Source organism: Amblyomma mixtum, chromosome 6 (assembly GCF_055824585.1).
Source record: "Amblyomma mixtum isolate Tamu chromosome 6, ASM5582458v1, whole genome shotgun sequence".
In the NCBI taxonomy this organism is placed as follows: Eukaryota; Metazoa; Arthropoda; class Arachnida; order Ixodida; family Ixodidae; genus Amblyomma; species Amblyomma mixtum.
Window position 1 is genome coordinate 94,711,851 of NC_143017.1, and position 15,490 is coordinate 94,727,340.

At 47.1% G+C, this 15,490-nt stretch overlaps 1 pseudogene; it reads left to right on the forward strand.

Moving 5' to 3' along the window:
* Positions 1 to 4,142: 4,142 nt before the first annotated feature.
* On the forward strand, positions 4,143 to 5,270 carry LOC149339743 (protein roadkill pseudogene; annotated as a pseudogene).
* The last annotated feature ends 10,220 nt before the right edge of the window (positions 5,271 to 15,490 follow it).

Genomic DNA, 15,490 nt, shown 5'->3' on the forward strand with positions numbered 1-15,490 from the left:
CTCTAATCTTTCGTACATGCAAACTGTCAGATATTACTTATGGAGGGAAAATAAGAAAAGGAGAAATCAATGGCAATCATGCGATAGGATGCGGTAGATTTGCATTAGCAGTATTGATTGTCGTTTCGCTTTTACATTGATCGCCTTCCAACTGCCGGTTTGATTTTGATATCGCCGCCATTTTTTCCCCCCTAATGCGTAGGCATGAGATGGGTGGAGTCTTCTGGAGGGGGAAAATGGGAGGAGTGCTACGGGAACGTGCAGGATCGCAAGTCGGTCACCCAATGGTAAAAATGTAAAATGCAAATGATAGACATCCGATAGGGGTATTTAGGATTGAAGGCTTCCAGATCGGCTCTGTAGGCTTCACACGCACGCACATAAAGAATATATTCAGCCGAAAAAGGAGTACTGCGCTGTAAAATATAAATTAATGCTAGTGCATGCTCTCTGTTAATCCTCTGGCAAAGATTGCCGACACCCACAGCGTGTGTGAGATTTGCCTTTGAGTGCTGAAGCATAAAACAGTTATCGGCAAATTTAGCATCCTGTTATTTCTTGCAGATGTGAGATTAGTCATCGTGCGATCATTGTAACGCACCTGCAGAGCTTTATACACCGACTCCCTTTAGTTAGAGTAGTGCTCACTTTAATTTGTTAATAGTCAGAAACCAACAAAACTTCATCAAGGTGCCGGCAGAGAAGCTTCTGTCCACGGACCAATGTTTCGACAAGGTGTCTCGTCGTCGTCTCGACAAGTGCGACGGTTATTGGCAGAGATTCATATCCTCCTGAAACCTCGCTATAAACCATTGGTCGAATGTAATGGGAATGGGCAATGCATTCGTAGGCGCGCCAGACATAGAAGGAATTTTTTAACGTAATATACGAGGTCTGTTAGAAAAGTATCCGACTTTATTTTTTTTTGCGAACACCTCATGGATTTGAAACAAGCACGCTTGCACCAGCCTACCTTGAACCTTCGTGCGCATGCACAAATTTTTTCCCGCCTTACGATAGCGTCAGTCACTGGCACGCAGCGTTTGAGTGAGGCAGTGCGCAGTGCTCTCGTCGTTTTTTTATTCCAAGGAAAATGGCGGAGCGACAGGAGCAGCGCTACTGCATCAAATTTTTCCAGAAACTTGGCGACAGCCAAGTGGAAACCATTCGGAATATTCAGACGGCTTTCGGTGACGATGCTATGAGCAGCACACAGATTAAGCAGTGGTACAATTGGTTTAAAGACGGCCGCACATCGGCGCAGAGAGAGCCACGCTCCGGTCGGCCATCAACATGCCGAAATGACCAGGTCATTTCCGAAGTGAACGCTCTGGGGATGCGGGACCGTCGTGTGACTATCCGAGAAATTGCGGAAGAGGCGGGCATCACCAATTTTTCTGCCCATTCCATTATCACCGAAGATTTGGCGATGGAGAGAGATGCGGCGAAATTCGTGCCGAAGCTGCTCACGGTGTAGCAAAAGCAGCTTCATGTTGAAGTCTCACAGGATATGCTGGATTCCACAAACAGTGACCCCGACTTCATCAACACCATAATCGCTGGTGACGAGTCTTGAGTGTACAGGTACGACCCGGAAACAAAATCCCAGTCGTCACAATGGAAGCATTCCACTTCACCAAGACCAAAGAAGGCCCGCCAAGTGCGCAGCAATGTGAAAGTCATGCTGGCTGCTTTCTTTGACTCCCTCTGTGTGGTACACCACGCGTACGCACCCCACAGGGTCAAACAATGACCAAAGAGTACTACAGGGATTTCCTCCGTCGCCTGCGTGGTGCTGTGCAGCGCAAGAGACCGGAGTTGAGGTCAACAGGAAAGTGGCGCATCAATCACGACAATGCTCCTGCACATTCCTCACACTAAATTCACACTTTTTTCGCGAAAAACCAGACTGCTGTAGTTCAGCAGACTCCTTACTCTCCTGATATGGCCTCCTGTGACTTCTGGATGTTTCCCAAAATCAAGAGGCCATTGAAAAGAGCGCGATTTCAGACAAGGAAGAACATTATGGCTGCAACGACAGCTGAGCTAAACTACATTCCGAAAGGGGCCTTTTCGGAATACTTCCAACAATGGCAGCACCGCTGGGAGAAGTATGTGGAGTCCCAAGAAGACTACTTTGAAGGTTGTTAGGTTTCCAACGCTACAGTTATGCCAGTTTTTTTTCTTCGGCAAAAGGTCGGATACTTTTCTAACAGACCTCGTAATGTCAAAGTTTTAACTTTCTCAGACAGCTTTAAGTGCGAAAGCACTGGTTTTTTTATACAATTCGGCCAAGGTCAAATTTAGGGGGTAGTATGGGCCAATTATAAAAATAACCAGGACCAAATTTGGAGGACTCCATCGTGTTGGGCATGGTCAATTATGGTTGGACGTCGATTTTGGTGCCAATTTGCCAAGGTCAAATTTTTGGGGTGGCCCGTGACTAATTTAGAGGTCATCATCGTGTTGGGCATGGTCAGTACTGGTTGAACGTCGATTCTGGTCGATATCGAGCCCTAGAGCACAAGTGCAGTGGCGCTATCCATTCGCTTTGCCAGTAAACAGCTCTAATTTTGTTGTTAGGCTTGGTGGTCGGCGGAGGTAGCCGTCGCCGCCCGGTCGAGCCGAAACTCTCGGTGTTCTGATGAACAAACAAACAAACAAACAATCAAACACACAACGGCTAAATGCGGTGAACGGCCACCATAATTGCCCGTGCACTTAAATAGTTTTTAAATTGTTCGGTCATGTTCTTCAGCCCAAAAGACAGGTATGGGTTTATTTCGGCAAGAAAATTTCAACTCCCACAAAAAAAAAATGGTTGATGAAAGTCGGTAGACTGTCCCTTTTACTGATTTCATTGTACGGCTCACATTTTACATGGGAACATTCAGGAAATACTTTCGCCGGTTCGCTCATTCTTCAAAATACGTATGCGCGAAGAAGCCGGCTAGAAAAATGCAATCATTAACACATGTACAGTGCGCAACTTCGGACCGCTTCTTTTTTTATTCTCAGCTAGCTCTGCCATATTGTCAAGCACCAATTATAGCGTTTCTTTTGATAACTGACGCCTGCTGCTGCTTTTATTTTGATGCGAACGTAGTGCATAAGTAAGTGCTCTGCTCGATCAACTAGAGATGATCTTAAAAAAAAGTTATTCCAAATGCAGAGCACATCCCATACATATTTCACATGTGGTTTCTTGCCAAACACGAAACACCTATGCTAAACAGATACTCGCACTGCCAAGAACGCTTTATAAGAGATCTACAACATTTCATATGTACTTGTTCATCTTTCTCGCGGGGCAGACACCGCATATACCCCATGACTATATGGCCACCCTAGCAGGCCAAATATAATGAAGCACCGCAGCACAAAATGCCATTGCGGCGTGCGGTAGGCAGAGCGGCCTGCTTCCAGTAGTGCAGGAGAGGTCGACTGACTTACGACGTGCAGCTCTGAAGGCTACGCAAACGACCGTCCAGAAATTTCCTCTGCACCTACACCACTATCCCTCCTAGTTTCCAACAGCGGCCGAGAGCGACACTTCCCTTGCAATAAAGGATTCATTCATTCATTCATTCAGCTAAAAAGAGGCAAAAGTTATGCATTCGGGAGCGTTCGGTATTGTCTTGACACCAACAGAACAAGTGCACGCTTTATTCTTAGATATTACGCCACTTTTTGGAACAGCAGATCTTACTTGTTTAAATTTTACTGCGTTCTGACAAATAAATCAGTTGGAATATGCGCGCTGTGCATGTCGTATGAGTTTTTCGCTTTCTTTGTCCTTAATTTGTATCCTGAAACATCCCCTTAATCGAATGTATGTCGTTTACGGGAAATATATGTCTATTTTCGCGCAAGTAGTTTTCTCGGAGACGAGAGTGCACAAAAATGTTCTGAGTTTTTTTTTTTTTAGAGTTTCCCACACGACATTTATCAGTCGCTCTGTGCCAAAAGGCATCAGCGGCTTCACCTGTACGGAGGGTGAAGGAAGAAGACGCTGGCAGGGCCGACGGCCGCCGTGGTTCCGTGAAGAAGGGCGCCGAGCTGCTTCTTCCTGTGCTTACGCCGATGCAGGCGGCCACTTGCTCACCGGGCTGCGCACCATCCGGAAGGTCCTCCTGCCGGACATGGAGTCGGGCGACTTGGAGCAACCGCCACCGATTCAGGAAGGGGCCGTCGCTGCGCCCACACAGGGCAGGGCCTGTCTCACCGACCAGAGGATTGTCAGGATGTCCTTCCTGTGGACGGTAACGAATTTCAGCCTCTCCCGGCAGAACACCGCTGAAGCGCTGCTGAGTTCCACATTCGCAGCAGGAGAGAGGAAAAATGTGGCCTGGCGCCTCAAACTGTACCCGAGGGGCGGCAGCGAGAGCTGCAGGGACTTCTTGTCCCTCTTTTTGGTGTCCTGCAACGGCAGACGAGTGTGCGCGAAAGCGACATTTTCCATCATCGACGCGAAAAAGGAGGAAGTCAACGCGAAGCAGACCAGGACGCGCCTTTTCTCGCGCAAGGGTGACGGATGGGGCTTCGCAAAATTCATCAGCAGAGCATCCCTCAAGCTGGACGCCGACGATCTCCTGCCAGCCGACACCCTGACGATCAAGTGTGAACTCAACGCCCTGGAGAGTTCCACCGTCGTCGCTGGGCCGATGAGCGGGACGGCCGCGATTCCCGACTGCCAACTCTCGGAGGACCTGGGCTGGCTTCTGGACAGCAACTACAACAGTGACGTGACGCTTCGGGTGGACGGACGCATCTTCGGTGCCCACAGAAGCATCCTGGCGGCACGCTCTCCCGTTTTCCGGGCAATGTTCGCGCACCCGATGCAGGAGCAAGCCCTCGGAGAAGTGGTCGTGGAGGACGTCGAACACGACGTGTTCGCCTCTCTGCTCCGGTTCTTGTACACGGGACGCCTTCCCGACAGCATCGAGAAGCCTTGGCCACTCTTCGTGGCTGCCGACAAGTACCAGTTAGAGCGGCTCAAGGCCGCCTGCGAGGTGGCGCTCCTCTCGCGACTGACCGTGGGCTCAGCCGCGGATACGCTGCTGCTCGCCGACTCGCACAGCGCCCGCGAGCTGCGCAGGGGCGCCCTTGAGTTCGTGTGCGCGCACATCGGCCACGTGATGGAGACGAGCGGCTGGAAGGCCGTCCGCGAGCGCCGCACCGACCTAGTGGAAGAGGCGCTGCTGACGTTGGCCAGCCAGCATGCTGAGCCGCCGGCCAAGCGCTGCAGGGACTCCCTGAAGGAGCTATGACTGCAGCCGCACCGCCCTTGGTCACGCTTTGGACGCGTGCATGCATACTCCTGCGAAGGGGTTTTGATTCGGCCGCCTGATGTCGGTAGAAAATTTTCGGAACCAACTATATACCGACCGACCCCGTAGGTGAAAACACAGACATGGAGGTGTCTATTGGTTGTATATGTCGGATTATTTGGTAGCTGCGAAGGTGTCCCAGACGAAATCAAATTTTCTGCGCCTTTGTGGGACTTTATACTATTCGTTGAATCAGCGCACAGGTCCGCCTCAAAAATAAAATGCAGCTGCTCGTTGTGAACCAAATGGTGCGCTGCTTCGTGCGCTATGAACAGGCCGCCTTCATTTTTCCTACGTTGATCATAACGTTTGAACCCTCCTTGTGCCTTTAGCCCTTTGTTTTTTAGACCATGAAATGCCTTTACATCGTACTCTCACTCGACCGTCGTACTAAAACCGCGCCAAAAAAAGATTACGTTCACGTTATGCTACGCAAGTCGGGTAAATCTGCTAGGACCAGCATTAGCGTTGTTTTTAAATCGAAAGTGTTGAGTACTCGGGTTCTCGTTTCGATGCAGGTGAAACGATAAGGCGCATGTTATTGCTGTGCGATGTCATTGCACGTTGAAGATCTCCAGGTGGTCAAAATTATTCCGGAGACCACCACCACGGCACCTCTTTCTCTTTTACCTCTTTCACTCCCAACTTTCTCCCCTTACGGCGCGGTTCAGCTGCCAGGGAGTCCACAGAACGCCGTCGCCCGTTGGGCTCTACGTCTTGCTGGTCGGTAAATTGGTTTTTGAGGAAATGCATCTGTCTTTCATATCTCGGTGGACACCTGAACCTCGGCGTAACGGGAAGGGAGGAAGATGGGAGTGAACGCAGACACCGTATTCACTAGACGCGCCTTTAATCATTCCAAACCATCGAGCTGGCATGGCCGAGTGGTTAGCGTGCTCGTCTCACTCCGGAGACCCTGGTTTGATTCCCTAACTCGACCAATTTCCTACTCTGTTTTATTTATTTATCTGTTTAATTAGGCTAATTGGTTAAATAAACTCAGTTCCACTTACTTGGAACATCACTATACCATCCCTTTAATTGGTTGCATGGTTACTAGCCAAAGTGCAATTGGCCCCTTTTAAAATTCGCGCACTGTGACGTCACGACCATTTCGACCAATTGAAAAACGTGACAATTCTGTAGAAAACTCCTGCTTACAACGATGAGGCATTAAAGGCTTCCGCCTTAGTTATTAACAAAATTATTATTATAGTAACCGGGTACGAAGAAGGTGCCCGTGTTCTCTGCGATGTCAGTGCACGTTAAAGACACTGATCTCCACTAGGTGGCTGGATGCCGCATTCCCGCTTTCCGAGACGAGCGCGAGTGAAGCCACCGGAAGTTGGACCGCTTGTCCCGGAAGTCGGGTGTCTGCTGTGTATTTCAATGCAAAAAGTCGCGACTTTCGCCCTTTCGTTCTCAGTTTTTTGCGTTGTTCTCTTGTAATTTCTGCTGTTATATGAAAGTAACAAGCAAGCTGAACGCGAGAAATGTGAGCATTGTGTGCAGAACCCTGTAATTTCAGAGAAATCGAAGAAAACAGGCATGCAGGTCTCACCCTGCCTCGGCAAAGGGGTACGTGCATTAAACACTATGTTCTTGCCTGGTTCTTGTCTGCCGAGCGTGAAGGAGAAGTAGTGGGATGACGATGAGGCTAGGTCATCTTAAAACCGAATTTAGAAAAGGCACAGCGCGAGAGGAACGACTAACAAGAAAGACGAGCTGCAGAAGCGCTATTATATAAGTCAACTGCACCAAGCACCACGAATAAAAGCCCATTCAAGCTTAACTTGCTACAGTACGAAACAGTACATGACACGCTCCGTCGAAAAAGCAGTACCATACCTTTTGGAGGCGCTAATGTGAACCAACCGAACACCTTCGACACCTTTACAAGATAGTAGCCTAGCCCTCGCTCCGGTTCGGTCTAAACATAATTCGGTAAAATGGTCGCTGCAAAGTAAGCTGCCTGGTGAATGTTTCAACCTATTCTTTCTTATGATTATCCCCCATTGATAGCATAACTTGGGCTTGAGCGTGGGAACAAGCATCACAGTAAAGAGCAGAGTTGGCGAAGCTAGGCAAACGAGACGACACCGAGCCGAGTAGATGAGGCTCCATACTTGCTGCGTGTAGCGACGTCCTGTCGTCTGCTAGTGTCGTCCCATTGAGATGCAATGGACCCTCATTTTTGAAACGTCTTTCCCGAAGACTTCGCTGGTCTCCTCGCTCAGTTGACCGCGCAACAGGTAGGCATTGTCATGTAGAAAGACGAGAACGACGAAAAGACGAAATGCTAACTAGGAAAACAAAACTGGAACTGAAAAACCGTGCTGAGGTCCGATTTCATGCACTGCCAAAGGCTGACTTCCGGGACAAGGCCACTTACTTCTGGTGGCTTCACTTTCGGGCGTCCGATGCGGCATCCAGCTCCCCTAGTGGAGATCAGTGGTTAAAGATCCTTAGGTGGCATAGAGTTTCTTACTATTACCTAGAGGGAAAGCTGGCGGCCCGTCTATGGGAGTTTGCATGGCGACCCCTCGATACCACTTCAGCCACCATGGGCGCTCAAAGCATCATGGGGCGATGAGCTACTTGTTGCGGAACTGCAACTTTTGTCCAAAAAATAATAAAAAAATAAAGCTGTTTCATAACTACAAACGTCCTAACATTGAAAATCTTGTCTATTGATTGCAACAAACGAGCAGAAAAGCATTTAAGTGCAAAGTTTGCCCAAAATAAGAGACGACTCGCTCTCCTATTGGCCTAGTAATGAACACTATAAAAACTAATATTTCGTACTTAACAGGCGCACTTTTAAAAGTAAATATGTTTTCAAAAAAGATGTTGTTGCTTAGATACTATAAGAGGTTTTTTAATGGCATTTCGGAAAAGTGAAACCTTTTATTGGCGTCGTGTGTCGTCGCGTTTTCACTACTATGGTTTGTACACTCTGCATTCGCGCGAAAGTCGTCTGCGCACACACGAACAGCGTTTTCGGAATGAAAAATCTTAGTAGTGCCACTCCGTGTTCCCGAAAAATTACGACTGTGCCGCAACAAGTAGCTCACCGCCCCATGATGCTTTGGGCGTCCATGGTGGCTGAAGTGCAGCGCCGCCAGCTTTCCCTCTAGGTAATAGTAAGAAACTGGTGGTAGAAATTATTCCGTTGACCGCCACTACGGCACCTCTTTATCCTTTTCTTCTTTAACTACCTCCTTCCTCCCTTCCCTCATGGCGCGGTTCAGGTATTCGAAAAAATATTCCTAAACAATTTATGAAAAGGAAAGACGCAGTAGCTGTCACTTCTCCGTGGACGCCTCAACTGCGCCATGGGGGAAGTGAATTGAGGGCGAGTTAAAGGAGAAAGAAAGAGAATCTGATGCGAAGGCTTCCAGAATAATTTAAACCACCTGGGGTTCTTTGACGTGCACTGACATCGCACAGACAGCCAACGGATGTCTTGTCCGACCTTGTTCGTGGGACCCCACAGAGAAAAAGAATTGGCTGTGGTTTGACCAATTTCCATCCCGAGTAAAATTGCGGAAGCAACGGCGCGGCAATCGCAGTGGCGGCGGCATTTCAGGGGGAACTTTGTCTGTCTAAAGTGCGTAGAGGCGAAAGCGTTTTCCGCACCACTTTGACTGCCTCTGTAACACTGGTGACATCACCACTGGATGACGTCACACATAACTAAATACCAATTACTAACTAATGACAAACTACTAATTATTGGCTAATTACTGATTAGTGCCTAAATATTATTTAACTGCTAATTAATGACGCTTAAGCTTCGACTTTAGGAGTGGAACGCGACAGCGTGTTGTAGCGCTGCCTGGGAGTCCACGGAACGCCACCATCCGTTCGGCGCGATGCCTTGCCCTTTGAACGCAACGCTTTTTGAAGAAAGGAAATGGGGTAGTAATTCTCTGTCATTTTCCCTCTGCCCGGCGGACCCTCCCCCGCGGGACCTAGAGAACCTCAAGACCTGGGAGGACTGGGAGACCCTGCTGCGCTCGGAGGACCCGGCCGTGCAGACCATCGCAACCGGCCGGGCTGCCAGTGTTATGGACCTTAGGAACATAAACACTTGAGTGCAGTGGGGTCGTGCGGGGACCCTGGGGCGTGCCCCGAATTTCTTGTACAATAAAGTTTTTTCTCTCTCTCTCTCTCTGTCATCTCGGTGGACACCTGAACCGCACCGTACAGGAGGGGAGGAAGTCAGGGTGGAAGAAGAAAGAGAAAGAGGGGCCGCAATGAAGAAAATGAAAATTGTATTTGAGGAAAGGAAATTATGCAGTAACTGTCTCACATATCTCGGTGGACACCCGTCAGAAGCGTGACACCTCTGCTGACAGCCTTCTGTCGACAACGATGAGGCATTAAAGGCTTTCGCCTTAAAAGCGTGACACCTTTGCTGACAAGCTTCTGCTGACAGCCTTCTGTCGACAACGACGAGGCAATAAAGTTTTCGCCTTAATAGTCGGCAATGTGCTATCCAATTAAATGCTTTGGCGAAGTCCAAAAGAAGGAAATCAGTTTGTAAGTTACTGTCCATGTTGAAATCATGGTCAGTAGTAAACTCAAATAACTGCGTCTCACAGGAAAAGCCTTTTCTGAAACCATGCTGCTTCGAGAGAAAAAAAATGATTAGATTCCAGATGATTGCAGATTTTTCGGTAATTTTCGTGCGAGTGTTTGCTGCCACTTTTGGAAACTGGTGCAACCTTTCCAAATTTTCTAATAGGTGCGGAGCTCATCTGTAGATATTGGCTGCTCATTGATATGAAGTAAGGTGATGCTGCCGACAGAAATGGTATTTTTTAGTATTTTTGAATTAATTCCATCAACACTAGACGAAGAGGATCCTTTAAGGTTATACGCTGGTGTACGCCCTTTTTATGAATAAATCGGCTTGCAGTAGCTATTCTGCGTGGCATGTTTCATGCGCGTGTCTTAGTTGCACTTAGCTTTTTTTTTTCATGAATGAAAAAAAAATGGCTGAGGCTTAACTTGGTTAAGCCTGGAGAATGCGAAGCATCATCGTGTCGCGTAATTTGGAGGCGCACAACCACAGCGACGGCGCGAGGTGGGCCCCCGTTTCTCCACTGTCGTGACGTCATCGTGTCATGTGGTGTGACGTCATGTATCACGTGTTTGGAGGCGCACAACCACAGCGACGGCGCGAGGTGGGCCCCCGTTTCTCCACTGTCGTGACGTCATCGTGTCGCGTGGTGTGACGTCATGTATCACGTGATTTGGAGGCGCACCACAGTGACGGCGCGAGGTGGGCCCCCGTTTCTCCACTGCCGTGACGTCATCGTGTCACGTGGTGTGACGTCATTTTCTCCACTGTCGTGACGTCATCGTGTCACGTAGTGTGACGTCATGTATCACGTGATTTGGAGGCGCACAACCACAGAGACGGCGCGCGGTGGGCCCCCGTTTCTCTACTGTCGTGACGTCATCGTGTCACGTGGTGTGACGTCATGTATCACGTGATTTGGAGGCGCATAACCACGGTGAAGGGCTGAAGTGGTAGCTAAAGTAGTATGCTTCGCATAAAAGAGAACAAACCACTTGCCAAAAGAGGATTTTTTACTCTTTTTTTTCCTACTACGCCAACGCTGGGGCCTTTCGCCTGATAGTCTCATAACGAACAATTCTGGGAAAAACCATTTCCGAACGAGAAATAGATTGAGTTATTCTTTTCATATATTCTAAGATTTCATAACACTCAATATATCCGCAGACCTCCCATCGGCTGGCTTGCATCTTTTTGCTATTAACAATTTTTCTATCGTCAAAAGCATTCCCCATTTGTTTTCTGTGGGAGTCTTAACTGGTCGATGCAATCGATGGAAACACTGTAAAAGAAACATTTTGCTACATATCGGAACAATGGGCACGGCGGCACTTCAGGCATGCGGTTCACCAACCCGCTGGTCTTTTTCGTACAGGTGATCGTCACGGTGCTGTCGACGCCAGTGGCTCGACACGATCAACCGCGATGGTCAACGCCCGAAAGGACGCAGCTTGTGTGCGATCACGGTCTACACGAGGCTGATACGCTTCATCTCGCGGACATCAGCATCGACCGACGCTACCGGATGACACTAGGTTCGATAACGAACAGTGACGAAGACAGCGCCTCCCTGGCGGTGGATCGGCCACGACCCTACATAAAGGCAACAGATGACCCCGGACGGCTTCTTGGGCACGGCGGCACTTCAGGCATGCGGTTCACCAACCCGCTGGTCTTTTTCGTACAGGTGATCGTCACGGTGCTGTCGACGCCAGTGGCTCGACACGATCAACCGCGATGGTCAACGCCCGAAAGGACGCAGCTTGTGTGCGATCACGGTCTACACGAGGCTGATACGCTTCATCTCGCGGACATCAGCATCGACCGACGCTACCGGATGACACTAGGTTCGATAACGAACAGTGACGAAGACAGCGCCTCCCTGGCGGTGGATCGGCCACGACCCTACATAAAGGCAACAGATGACTCCGGACGGCTTCTTGGGCACGGCGGCACTTCAGGCATGCGGTTCACCAACCCGCTGGTCTTTTTCGTACAGGTGAGCAAATGCTACGGCAAGTGCTATCGGTCAAGCGACCCTTACCTTGTAGTGCTGCCGTGCCCAGGGCTGCTCTGTCCAGTGTTCTGTGATTTACTGTATGCCATGAAGCTTCTACTGCTCGCCGGTGATATTGAGACCAACCCCGGACCTGATATGGCGCAGCTAATGAAACAGCTACAAAGTATAGCAGATGACCTAAAAGAAATAAAGGAAGAAAGGCTTGTCTCCATCGATACAAAATTAGAAAACTTGGCCGTACTGGAAAGTAAAATATCAACGTGTCTGCAGGAGATTGACAGCCTAAAGAAAACAGTGATGACCCTTGAAATGAGAATAGACGATCTGGAGAATCGCTCACGAAGGTCTAACCTAATAATATATGGAATTTCTGAGGATGAAAGTGAGGACAGCGACACACTGGAAAAAACAGTCAACGAGAAAATTGTTCAGGACATCTTAAAAATAGAGCCCGTTACCATCGAAAGAATTCATAGACTGGGCCGGCCTACGAATACGAAAAAGGCCAGACCTGTTATCCTTAAACTGCTTGACTCACGGGACAAATCTAGAATACTAAAGAACTATACAAAGCTGAAGGGATCGGAGTACTCAGTCAGTGAGGATTACTCGGCCCGTGTACGTAGCATACGAAAGAAGTTATGGGAGACTGCGAAGGAGCACAAAGACAACGGTGACAAAGTTGCTCTTGTCTTTGATAAGTTGCGTATTAACGGTGATTTTTTCTACTGGGATGATGAGCATAACCGTGTAATGCCAGTGGAAACCAAAGTCAGTCCTTCTAGTCCCCCAAAAAACAGTCAAAGCGATGCAAAAACATTACGGCCACGCCGCAACCAGCAGAAACAGAAATAACTTTTGCTAACATAAATGCTCGCAGCATTCTAAACAAACTTGATTCCTTGGAAAGCTTACTTATTGGCATAAAACCCGACTTTATGGCCGTGACTGAAACGTGGCTCACGTCCGATATCATGGACACCGAGGTTACGCCCCCAAATTACGCGATAATTCGCAAGGATAGAAAAACTCGCGGTGGCGGCGTAGCCATTTTTGTGAACAAAAAAATACAAGTCACTGTACTTCCCGACATCGAAGGCGTAGAGGCAATCTTTTCCAAACTGACATTTTGTTCCTACTCGATAGTGGTAGGTTGCGTTTATCGCAGCCCATCAAGTGATCATGACTTCATGCATGCATTACATCGCTATATGCAATGTCATCTTCTAGGTACCAGACTAATCTTGCTTGGCGACTTTAACCTCCCGGATATTGACTGGCTCACAATGCAACATCACTCCACTTCTTCAGACTATCTTTTAGATATTATGCTACAGTTTAATCTCACTCAGATTGTAAATCAACCAACACGTCTACAAGGTTCTTCGAGTAACACGCTTGATCTAGTATTTCTAAGTCACCACTTTCCACTCCATAAAACTAAAACTGAAATACTAGACGGAATCTCTGATCACAAACTAATCTTATGCAGTGTCCCTATCAGTAGCACGCTTTCTCCGCCACAACCGCAAACTTTTGTTCATGATTTCACTAAAGCTGACGATAATAGTATTCTAGATCATCTTTTCTTCGAGTTCGACGCATACAAAGAACTTGCAAGTGATGCTTCTTCTGACATTGAATCCTTATGGCACAGCTTTAAAACGACTGTCTCATATTGTATACATAAGTTTGTCCCACGTAGAAGGAAGCAAATAAAAAGACGTAACCCCTGGATCACCCGCGAAGTCATACAAGCTAAGCGCAAAGTTAATCGCCGTAAAAAAGCCCTCAAGGTGAACCCTTGCACGAAAACAAGGACCAATCTTAACCTTGCAATACAAAGCATGAAACATCAAATAAAGGCTTCTAAATTACATTACTTTAATAACACCCTCAATAACTTTATAAGAACGTCCCCATCAAAATTTTGGAGCTACCTTAATCCTAAAAGACAAACTGAAAACCCAGCCTCAAAAGAAGAAAGCCTTGAGATAGCCAATGAACTGAATGATTACTTCGCGTCAGTTTTTTCTAACGATAATGGTATAGTCCCTCATCAGACCTCACGAACAACGAAACACATTGAATCACTAACTGTAACTGAGACTGGGGTACTTAACCTGTTGTTAAATCTGGACACAAAAAAGGGACCAGGACCAGACAACATCCCAAATTCCTTTCTAAAAAGATACGCCGAATGGATGGCTAAGTATTTGTGCTTACTCTTCAATAAATCCCTCGCAACATGTACCCTTCCAAAGGAATGGAAAATAGCCAAAATTATTCCGATACACAAATCAGGAAACAGGACAGATGTTTCTAATTACAGACCCATCTCTATCACCTGTTCAGTGTCTAAAGTACTCGAACACATCATACTAAAACACATAACCGTCTTCCTTGAAAATGAGACCATACTCTCCCCATTTCAGCATGGCTTCCGCCAAGGCCTTTCGACAGTAACACAGTTATTAGAATTAGTCCACAACTTATCCCACAGCATAGACAGACAAAAGCAAACCGTTCTAATACTATTAGATTTTTCAAAGGCATTTGATCGGGTTACACACATTAAACTAATTAATAAACTAGAATCAACTCTAGGTCATGGCTCTATAGTTAATTGGATTAGCAACTACTTATCAGGCAGAACACAATTTGTAGAAATTAATCATCAAGCCTCCCACGTAGTAAATGTTGTGTCTGGTGTACCTCAGGGTTGTGTCTTGGCACCTGTTCTTTTCTTGATTTTTATAAATGATCTGACGACTAATCTCAACGTTAATATACGACTGTTCGCCGATGACTGTGTAATTTATCGCGAAATTAATACATTAGAGGATCATGAAGCTCTTAACAACGCATTACATTCTATAGCAAAATGGTGCACTGACTGGCAGATGACACTCAACGCTACTAAATCTGCTGTTATGACAGTTTCTAGAAAGAAACATAAATCCGACTTTCGGTATACTATAAATGGCACACCACTTACTGTAGTGACTAATCATAAGTATCTTGGCGTACTAATAACCCATGACCTCAGGTGGAACGCTCACGTGGACAAAATCACCTCAACAGCTTTGAAACGACTCTTTTTTCTTAGACGACGCCTCACATTAGCCCCTTTTCAAACTAAGCTTTTAGCCTACAATGTTTTGGTTAGATCTGTTCTCGAATATGCTAACGTCGTTTGGTTTCCTTATACTAATCAAGATATAACCAAACTTGAAGCCGTTCAAAGAAAAGCAGTCAGATTTATATTTAACAAATACAAAATAACCGATTCGCCTACTGAATTAATGAAGATTGAAGGAATAAAATCATTGCAGACCCGTGCAAAAGTCGCACGACTAAAACTCATGTTTCAACTAATAAATCGACATCTAAAACTCGACACTACTAAATATATTTCCCTTTCCGAAGCAAGATCAACGCGTCATAAACATTCGCATACATTAAGTGAGTATCATTTCCATACTAACTGCTTTAAAAATTCCTTTTTCCCACTAGCAATTCGAGAATGGAACAGCCTTGATCCATCTATTA